We start from the raw sequence: 11,084 nt of genomic DNA, 5'->3' as shown, positions 1-11,084 counted from the left end.
GCTCACCTTTTGTGCTAATTGTTGACAAAGGGGGAGAGAAATTCACAAAGATAGTAAGATAGGGAGAGCAAACAAATGAAATGACATTGTAAGGGGATCAATCAAAATTGTACACAAGTAGGGGAGCAAGCTCATAAACTTGTATGTTGCATTTGAATGTGTATTTCATATATTTGCTTGCATGACACAAGTTTTAAATTTCAATATCCATGCTTGTGTGGTGTATGTAGGTTTGAATGATGAAATGAGAAACTAGCATGCATAGGTTAAGCAACTAGAATTATGTTCATTTTATGGAAACTAGACCCTTGCTTATAATATTGATCTCATGGGGTATTCTAGTTTTTGTGTATGTCTAGTTACTAATGGTGCTAAGGATGGTATATTGGTGCACTTTGATTGGTATCACGCTTCAAAGGGCCATCTCTTATACCTTAGCATCATTTGGTAGACATTGTTTATATTTCCTATCTAAGCATATGTGCAAGCTATAATCCAAACTCTTAGCGCATATGTAGGGGGAGCAATTGCTACCATTTGGGATTCATGAAATTTATCCATATCCTTTTACACATGGTAAATATGCTTGGGCAAGCAACATGGATTCAAATGAATTTCAATTCATATCTTTGAGAAAGGGTTGTCATCAATTGCCAAAAAGAGGGAGATTGAAAGCTCTAGTTTGATTTTGGTGAATTGATGAAACCCTAAGTGCTAACATAGTTTATCAAAGTAATTATGAGATAGGTAGCACTGCTCCAAGTGATGAAGCAAATGAAGATCTTGACATGATGATGGTGATGGCATGGTGATGATCAAATGCTTGGACTTCAAAAGAAGAAAGAAAAATAAAAAGCTCAAGGCAAAGGTGAAACTTGATAGGAGCTTTTTTGTTTTGGTGATTGAGACACTTAGTGAGTGTGATCACATTTAGGTTCGATAGCTGTACTATTAAGAGGGGTGAAACTCGTATCGAAATGCGGTTATCAAAGTGCCACTACATGCTCTAACTCATTGCATATGTATTTAGGATCTAGTGGAGTGCTAACACCATTGAAAACATTTGTGAAAATATGCTAACACATGTGCACAAGGTGATACACTTGGTGGTTGGCACATTTGATCAAGGGTGGTGAAGTTTAGGGTCAAAAAGAGTTATTTCGTATTGACCAGACTCTGCCTTGGCCAGTGACCAGACTCTGAACCTGTGTTCGGTCAGTGGCGCGCAGTTGAAGCCACCCTCGGTCCCTTGACTGGATGCTAAACCAAAAAAGGGTCCAAACGCACAGGGGGTGCGTCCAGTCACCTAGTGATGTACACTGATGTAAGCAACAGAGAGAGAGAGAGAGACCGTGTTGATCAGACGCTAGCCTAGGTCCGATCATGTGCCATCAGACGTGTTCGGTCGCGAAAAACCATCTCTAGAACCTTACTAGAAACGATCGGACGCCAATGATGGTGCGTCTGGTCACTTCGAGCAGCGCGTCCGGTCACAACTTTAGTGCACTGAAGACCGTTGAGATTGTGCGATCAGCCTTTGAAGTCAGGGACACATGTGGTAGAACCTCCTAAGTTATAGGGCCCACATGCACCTGTCACTGTCCGACGACCTTTGACATTTATGCATATGTTTCCATTAACTTAAAAAGACTGTCGGGTGTTCTCGGGGAACCTGAATCATCCATGATTTCTGAGCAGGATCACGTTATAGAGTCATTGCAGTATTACAACATTTATTCAAATATCAATACTAGAGTAAAAACAACGGAAGTCTTACGATAACATAGTTTACAAACCAGTTGTTTCAAACCTTACAAACTAAGTTCGATAATTATTACAAACCAAAGTAGTAGTGGAGTGGCATAATTAACATATACATAACACACAAAATAAACATCCTGCCCAAGGATCACACATTTACTTCTCATTGTCAGAACGAACGATAGTCATGCAGCATGATCCAAAACAGATCTGCTCATGAGGCTCACCTGCAACAAGGGTCAACGAACCCTGAGTACAAAAGTACTCAACAAGACTTAACTGAAATAAGAACTGATAAATTTAGGAATGCAGGCTTAGGGATTCAAGGTATAGCTTTACAATGATCAAAGTTCTTTTGTGTAAAAGCTATTTTGACAAAATTCTTTATATAGAAAACTTCATAAGAATTATATACAAAGTTGACAAGATCCGTGTTGAGATCGTGAAACTTTATATCCATCACCTTTACAAGACTTATTCGAGTTCCAGTTATTAATACTACGATGATGAACAGTGAGTTGAGTCTCCATAATCGAGGAGCAACGACGATTCGAACCGATTAAACACTCAGCTAGGAATTCCAGACCACACGACATATGCAGGTCCTCAACCTACATATACCAACCTACCCTCGGATCCTCTAAAACAAGAACAGGTCCGCGCCACCCGAGAACACAGTACTCCACCAATTCAGCCTATGGCCACGTGGGTACACGCTATTCCTGCCATCTCTCCACTCCCAGTGCGTGAGTAGCCATTCTCGTACTAGAATCACCAAGTTAAGGCTTACTGGAGTATGTGGTTAGTAGTACAAATTCTCACCTCATGCAATTCAACAACAGACGTGCCTTAATTGACACAGGCAGAAAGAACCCACTCACAAGACCTCCATGTCTGGTGGCTCACACTCACCGAGTCCGCCCGGTCTAGATTTATTACTCCACATTCCCATATCACGTGCTAACATAATTAACCAATGTCCCATTTAAAACTTGTAGGTGGCAGGTAGTCACCCAACTTTCATCGTTCTACGCATAGCTAAGCAAAACTAGGCATATACGAATTTAAAACTGGTAATATGGTAAATATGGAATAACAAGGGTTGTAATGCACCAATTTGTTTTTCACTTGACTCCTAATCACTTAATGCAGTAAAGAGAAGCAAAAGCGAAATCAATTTGTAAAATACAAGGTAGGGCTGTATGCATCCGGGGCTTGCCTTCGTTGACGGAAAAGTCTGGTTCCTACGACGTTTCACAAGTATTCGATCCGACCTCAACAGATGGATTAACCTCCTCAACAAATTGATTAACTACCACGTGTTCACCTTCGTTCACTACACGTAATAACAATGCCATATTTAACATGATGCGGAATACGAAACATGATGCTCGATGATGGATGCAAAAGTTAACAATTTGAATACAACTTTCCTTCGTGGTACAGTTGTAAGTCAAACAAACTAAATCTTTTTTGTAACACATACATCAACTGGTAAGGATCATTATTAACAAATGACCCAAGGTCATCACTCAATCCAAAATTGCAAACAAAACCTAAATCATTAAAGGTTACTATTTGCTTTTATGAATTAATTATTTAATTCAAAATTATGAAATAAATCAACTTATTCTAATTGAACTCAAAATTTTAGTACATGTTCATTACATGATAACTAAGGGGCAAAACAAATTTCATAATTTTTGGACAATTAAATAAACCTAGAAAAATCATGGAAATCCATTTATTAATAAATTGAGAAATTTTTATCATATTCAAAAAGTATTGAAAAACATTATTTCATATTTTTCTTAAATACTATACATCACAGAGAAGTCACACAAAAATTTTCATAATTTTTGGAGCTCTAAATAAATCTACATAAAAATAACAAAAATAGACACTATTCATTCAAATCTGAAAATAGAAAAATCCATTTGAACGCTGAGTCACTGACAACCCGACCCCACCTGTCATCCCTAACCTCCGACGTTGACCACGGCAGCGATGGCTCTGACCAGCGATTCCTCGTCGACGGTGAGATCACCGGCGATGGCGATAGCACCAACATGTTGTACACTACTAGGCGCACCTATAGACGTACTTAGATGTACCGATTACGACTCAATTCTAGCTCAACGTCGACCATGGCGGACACGGCGCCTCGGCGGTACTACGCCGGCGACTACAGCCCGATAGCGGTTAAACTAAAGGTCGAGAAAGCACCAGCAACTTACCCTGAACACAACTGAGCAGATAACAAGGTCGGAGAAGCAACGGTGACGCGGGTCGATGTCCACGGTGATCACAGCGGCGCAAGGGTCGTCGGCGATGGTGTGCCGGCGACTGAAGTGGACAAAACGGCCAAGCAATAATGAAATTAGCACTATGGCATCGAGACAAAGCCAAAGGTACACCAATCAAGGGCAACGGCTCACCGACGGGCTCTGGCCACGGAGAGGTGGCGGTGCTTCGGCTGGCTTTGAGGAAGAAAACGGCGTGTGGTGACACTGGACTGCTAGAGGCGAAGCAAATAGGCTAGGAATGAGCGAGAGTGTAGGGCGGAGAGAATGGCAGACGCAATTGGCATGAGGCGCGACGGTGAGGACAAATTCCGTGAGCGCAGCAAGGTCACCGGCGATGGCGGAAACAGAGCAAGGGAGAAGAGCAACGACGATGACGGTTCAGGCTAAAAAGGGTGGCCAGGAAGCTCAAGAAAGCCACGATGAAGCCTTTACCATGCTAACGTGACGCCAAGGACAGCCACGACACGCCTAGAATGCCGAAGAAGGTCGCCGGCCATGTAGCTACGGCGGTGAACACTGTTCACAGTATTTACAAGTTTGCCATTTGCAAAATTCACAAATTACTCTCAAATTTTCGTAACAACTCAAAAATCTCCAAAAACAAAAGTTGTTCAAAATCAAAATTTCTACATCTTTGCTTTTATAACCATCTCCTAATTCGGTCAAGATTTTGAAATGAACTTTTGAATTCAAATAGGGAAATTTAACGAATTACGCCTTTTTGAATTACTCAAAATTTTTCTAAACAACTTGAAAAACTCCAAAAACAAACTTTGTATAACTTGTCAAGCTCTACACTTTTACTTTTGGGCTCAACCCCAAAATATGCTTAGATTTTGAAATTGATTTTTAGGGTAGGATTTAAATGCTGAAAAGCGGGGTTTTCTCGAAAAATTCAAAATCCAAACAAACTTTGAACTTGAGTTAAACAATACAATGCAACACATACCACATAAATATAAACTGGTTTTAGTATATGCATCTCAAAGTTTTCACCAAATGCCAAATGCTTTACAATGCATATGATGACATGTCAGATTTTAATATTTAAACACCCGAGGTGTTACAATCCTTCCCCCTAAAAGAAATCTCGCCCCGAGATTCAAAGCCATAGGGTAAGTAATAGAAAAGGAAATATGTCAGTCCAAAACCATCTAGAACTTGTCCATAAAACAACTGAGGTTCTTTTACAAAACACAATTTGTAGCAACCGAGCTCAACTAACATTACTCTATTCTATATTGACGCTAGAAACTCTAGAAACTTTTCTAACAAGTAATCTTCTGATTCCCATGTAGCTTCCTCTTCTGAATGTTGATTCCATTGTATTTTATAGAACTTGATGGTCCAGTCTTCGAGTAACACGATCTTTCTAATCTAACACTCGGATAGGATATTCGGAATAAGTTAAATCCAGTTCTAATTCCACTCCTTCAACTTCAACATTCTGTTTAGGCACTCGGAGGCACTTCTTCAATTTGAGAAACATGGAACACATCATGCACAGCTACGAGATGTTCAGGTAATTTCAAACTGATATGCCACTTTTCCATACCTCTCCAAAATTTGATATGGTCCAATATATCAGGGTGCCAACTTTCCTTTAACACCAAAACAGGTAACTCCCTTCATTGGTGATACTTTTAGATATACAAAATCTCCTTTGTTAAATACCAATGGTCTCTGTCTTCTGTCCGCATAACTCTTTTGGCGGGACTGAGCTATTTTCAAATTACTCTGTATTTGCCTAACCTTGTCTTCTGTTTCTTTCACAAGGTCAACTCCAAAGAATCTTCTTTCTCCAGGCTCAGACTAACTCAATGATGTTCTGCATCTACGACCATAGAGTGCTTCAAATGGAGCCATTCTAATGCTTTCCTGATAACTATTGTTGTATGAGAACTCGGCCAAAGGTAAGCATTCATCCCACTTATTAGAATAGTTAAGGACACAACACCTTAACATATCTTCAAGTACTTGATTGACTCTTTCAGTCTGTCCATCAGTCTGCGGATGATAAGCTATACTATACAGTAGTTTGGTACCCAATGAAGAATGCAATTGTTTCCAAAAATTGGAGACAAACTGTGTACCCCTATCTGACACTATGGTCTTTGGTACTCCATGCAAACTCATGATTCTTGCTAAGTACATTTTGGCATATTGGATCGTAGGATATATTATCTTGATAGGAAGAAAATGTGCTGACTTAGTGAGTCGATCTACAATAACCCATACTGAGTCAAATCCCTTTGATGTCTTGGGTAGACCAACAATAAAGTCCATACTTATGTCCTCCCACTTTCAAGATGGAATAGGTAATAGTTGTAATTCACCAGTAGACCTTAAATGTATGGCTTTCACCTTTTGACAAGTATCACACTTTGCTATAAATCTAGCAATCTCTATTTTCATTTTAGTCCACCAGAATCTTTGCTTCAAGTCATGGTACATCTTGTTACTTCCTAGATGGATAGATAACCTAGTAGCATGTGCTTCATCTAGAATTGACTGCTGCAACTCAGGAACTTTTGGTACCACCAGGCGATCCTTGAACCATAACACATCTTCATCATCTATGCTAAAGCATTCCGCTTTTCCATTCTTGACTCTTTCCTTGATATGGGCTATACCCTTGTTTTCCTTCTAAGCAGCAATAACTTGATCTCGAATAGTGGCTTCAATGATTATGTTGGTTAAACTTCCTTGTTGAATTACTTCCACATTCAACTTTTCCATTTCTTGACATAAATTCAGACCCATTGTTCTCACTATCAGACAGTTGCAATAACTTTTGTGACTGAGGGCATCTGCAACCACATTTGCTTTACTCGGGTGATAATGTACTTCCAAATCATAATCCTTAATCAGTTCTAACCATCTTCTTTGTCGCATGTTCAATTCTGACTGAGTAAAGATATACTTTAAGCTCTTGTGGTCTGTATACATATGGCACGTATTACCAAGCAGGTAATGCTGCCAAATCTTCAGAGCATGAACCATAGCTGCTAACTCTAGATCATGAGTCAGATAGTGTTCTTCATGTTGCTTAAGTTGCCTGGACGCATAGGCAATGACTCGACCTTCTTGCATCAACACACATCCAATACCAATACCTGAAGCATCACAATAAACATCAAATGGCTTCTCGATATCAGGTTGGGCTAATACTGGTACAGTGGTTAACAGTCTCTTCAAGGTCTAGAAAGCCTCTTCATAATCAGTTGACCAGACAAACTTGACTTAGTTCTTCAACAACTCGGTTATGGACTTTGATACTTTAGAGAAATCTGGAATAAACCGATGGTAATACCCTACCAATCCCAGAAAACTCCGAACTTGATGAACTGTGGTTGGCGGTTTCCAATCAAGCACATCCTTCACTTTGCCGGGATCAACTGCAACTCCTTCGGCTGACAAGACATGTCCAAGAAATTGTACTTCCTTAAGCCAAAAATCACACTTGCTGAACTTGGCATATAGTTGATGTTCTCTCAAGCGGGTCAGAACAATTCTGAGATGTTCCGCATATTCTTTCTTATTCTTGGAATATACTAGAATGTCATCAATAAACACCACTACAAACTTGTCTAGCTCAGGCATGAATACTGAGTTCATTAGATACATGAAGTGAGCTAGAGCATTTGTCAAACCAAAAGACATTACCAAGTATTCATATAATCCATATCTTGTGGTAAATGCCATTTTGGGAATATCTTCAGGCTTTATCTTGATTTGGTGATATCCTGATCTCAAATCTATTTTGGAGAAAACTTTGGCTCCAGCCAATTGATCAAAAAGCAAATCTATCCATGGACGATAGTCAACACATAACCTCAGGGTCTCATCTTTCTTTTTCACAAAAATTGCCGGACATCTCCAAGGTGATAAACTAGGTTGGATAAACCCCTTCTCAATCAATTCTTGTAACTGAGTCTTCAACTCGGCCAATTCCTTAGGTGGCATCCTATAAGCTCTCCAAGAAATTGGAGCTGTTCCAGGTTGTAACTCTATATTAAACTATACATCCCTATCAGGTGGTAGACCGGGTAGATCTTCTGGAAACACATCTAGAAATTCACACACTACTGGAATATCTCTAATCTCTTTGACAGCAGTTGCACAAACCTTACCCACTGATCTTCTTAGGGTTGGAAAGTTGGATGAGAAGTTGAGAATTACTATCAGGCAAACTTACTCTTAATGTCCTGTTTAAAGCCTCTATAACAGCCTTATGCTGATACATCCAATTCATTCCCAAGATTACATCTATATCCTAATCCTTAAGGATAATCATGGTAGTGGGAAAAATATGCCCACCCAGGTTTACGGGTACCTGGTATACCATTTCCTTGGTACATAGACGTCCCTTGGGCGACTGTATAAAGAAACTTTCCTTGGTTGCCCCAATTGAAATTTTATGCTTTACGATAAATGTTCTATTGATGAATGAATGCGATGCGCCAGAATCAAAAAGTATAACTGCAGGGTGATTGGCAATAGGAAACATACCCATCATCACTGGCTCTCCTTCTAGAATTTCTCCAGCTTGAATATAGAACACCCATCCTGTCTTCCTCTCATCTTTGCCCTTCTGAGCATTCTGATTGGGGTTCTTGTTTGGGGCCTGACCCTGTTGTTGATTGGCAGGGGCCTTCTGATAATTTTGATTAGCCTGCCTAGGATATGGACATTCCCTGGAGAAATGACCAGTCCTTCCACAATTATAACATGGATAGTTGTGACCCTGGGATGTTGGGGCATTGCCACCAGGAGCATTGGTCGATTGAGAATTCGGATAGGTTATAGCAGGACAGACATTTGACTATTGCCCAGCTTGGAACTGCAGCGGACGATAAGGAGGATGATTATGATGTACTGGATGATAAATCACCCTCTGCCTCTTCTGATTTCCCCCAAAAGATCCAGACGGCACTCTTTTTCTTTTTGAGCTCCTTATGCTACCGATACTTTGACTCTGAAGCAATTGCAATATTTACTGCCTCATGATAAGTGACATTGGTGCAAGTGGTCATCATAGTCTACAACTTGGTATTCAAACCTCTCATAAACCATCTCTTCTTCTTGGCATCAGTATTGACATGTTCTGATGCATATTGGGACAGATGATTAAATCTTCCCACATACTGCATCACGGTTTGATCTCCTTGCTTCAAAGCAAGGAATTCATCTAGCTTCATAGCCATCACTCCTTCAGGGATATAATGGGCTTTGAAGGTAGTACGGAACTCAGCCCAAGTTATTGGAATGCCAACTGGTTGCATAGCCACTAAGTTTGCCCACCAAGCACTTGCTGCTCCTCTAAGTTGCTGGGTGGCAAACGTAGGTTTCTGATATTCCATGCATGGAATAAGGTCAAATTTTTGCTCCATGGTTCGAAGCCAGTCATCAGCCTCCAATGGTTCATCTGCCTTGGTGAACACCGGTGGTCTTGTGTCTGTAAAATCAACATATGTAGCCTCCTGTCTGTTATGGTGGCAACCACGGTTTCCGTGCATCTGATTCTGATTACTCTGAGCCATCTCATAAAGCAAATGAGAATTTTTGGCCGTCACATTGACAAGTGCGGTTATAGCATCAGCTAAATTCGTTGGAACTGGTAGCGGATCTGAAATACTGTCCTCATCTTGTGAAGTTCTAGGAATATACGAACCCTGGGTACGACGCATCTACTCATAACAAACCAAACTTTATTCACATGTCTTTATTGAGTTGTACCAAAGTTTACTCTAGACACATTACATATAGTTTACTAATGTACAAACAAACCCACGAGTACGAAAACAAAACTACATAACTTAACTAGAGCTACTATTATACAACTCTACTCCTTTCCTCAATTACTTCAAACTTCAGGCTTGGTATCCATTCCAAAATTATTACCGCCTTCATCATCACTTTCATTGATCATTACTAATTCTTCAAGATCTTCTTCTTCTTCCTCTTTCGATTCATTATCATCAGCAAGGATGACACCGGGGTCCATGGCATTAGCTTGAGGCTCATGATTCGGGTTTAGTAGATTGCTAAGCCTATGAACTTCCTTATGTAGATAGGTATTATGTTCTTCTAAATCTTCTACATAGAATTCTAGCTCATGAGTTCTTGCTCTAGCTATATTTTCCCTATGCCAAGCTTCGTTTCGTCCCTCCACTATACGAACTAACATACTTTCGCAGTTCCTGTGCGCGGTGGTGAGACACCTCAATTGATCCTGTAATTCTCCTACCTATATAGCATCCAAAGCCCTATCTCTAGTAGCTTGTGCTAACTCTGTAGAAATCCTCTATATCTCTGCCTAGGGATCAGACCTAGAACTACTACTGCTAGCACCATCATTTCTAGGGGCAAGTTGGTGACGAGGAACTCCTTTGGGTCCAGTGGACTTACGGGGTGTCATCTTGGCACGAGCCATACTGTAGGAAACCAATTTAATCCAAGTAAGACCATTTGATTAAAATCTAAAAAGTAGCTAAGACGGATTACATTCCTCAAACCAGACTCACTACTTAACTCTAGACTAAGAGGTGAAGGGAGTAATGAGTGAATTATTCATGATGCATGAATCGTTCTCATGAACCAAAACATCAAAGTTTATAATGCACATAAATAACATTTATTTTTATATAGGGCATAGTAAGATTACTACTCCACCATACAAAACCTTTGTAATCAAATATGGAATGGTGAGAAAGAAATAAGATAAGTCAGAAGCAATTTGGACCAAATTATCAAGTTAGATTTAGTCATCCCAAATCAATTTGAAGTTTTTGTAAAACAATACAACAAAAACCTTGTAACGATCACTCTGATACCATTCTGTGGCAGAACCTCCTAAGTTATAGGGCCCACATGCACCTGTCACTGTCCGACAACCTTTGATATTTATGCATACGTTTCCATTAACTTAAAAAGACTGTCGGGTGTTCTCGGGGAACCCCGAATCATCCACGATTTCCGAGCAGGATCACGTTACAGAGTCATTGCAGTATTACA

The sequence above is a fragment of the Miscanthus floridulus genome, chromosome 13 (assembly GCF_019320115.1).
Source record: "Miscanthus floridulus cultivar M001 chromosome 13, ASM1932011v1, whole genome shotgun sequence".
Taxonomy (NCBI): domain Eukaryota; kingdom Viridiplantae; phylum Streptophyta; class Magnoliopsida; order Poales; family Poaceae; genus Miscanthus; species Miscanthus floridulus.
The sequence above is the reverse complement of the archived record's forward strand: the minus strand, read 5'-3'. Positions refer to the sequence as shown.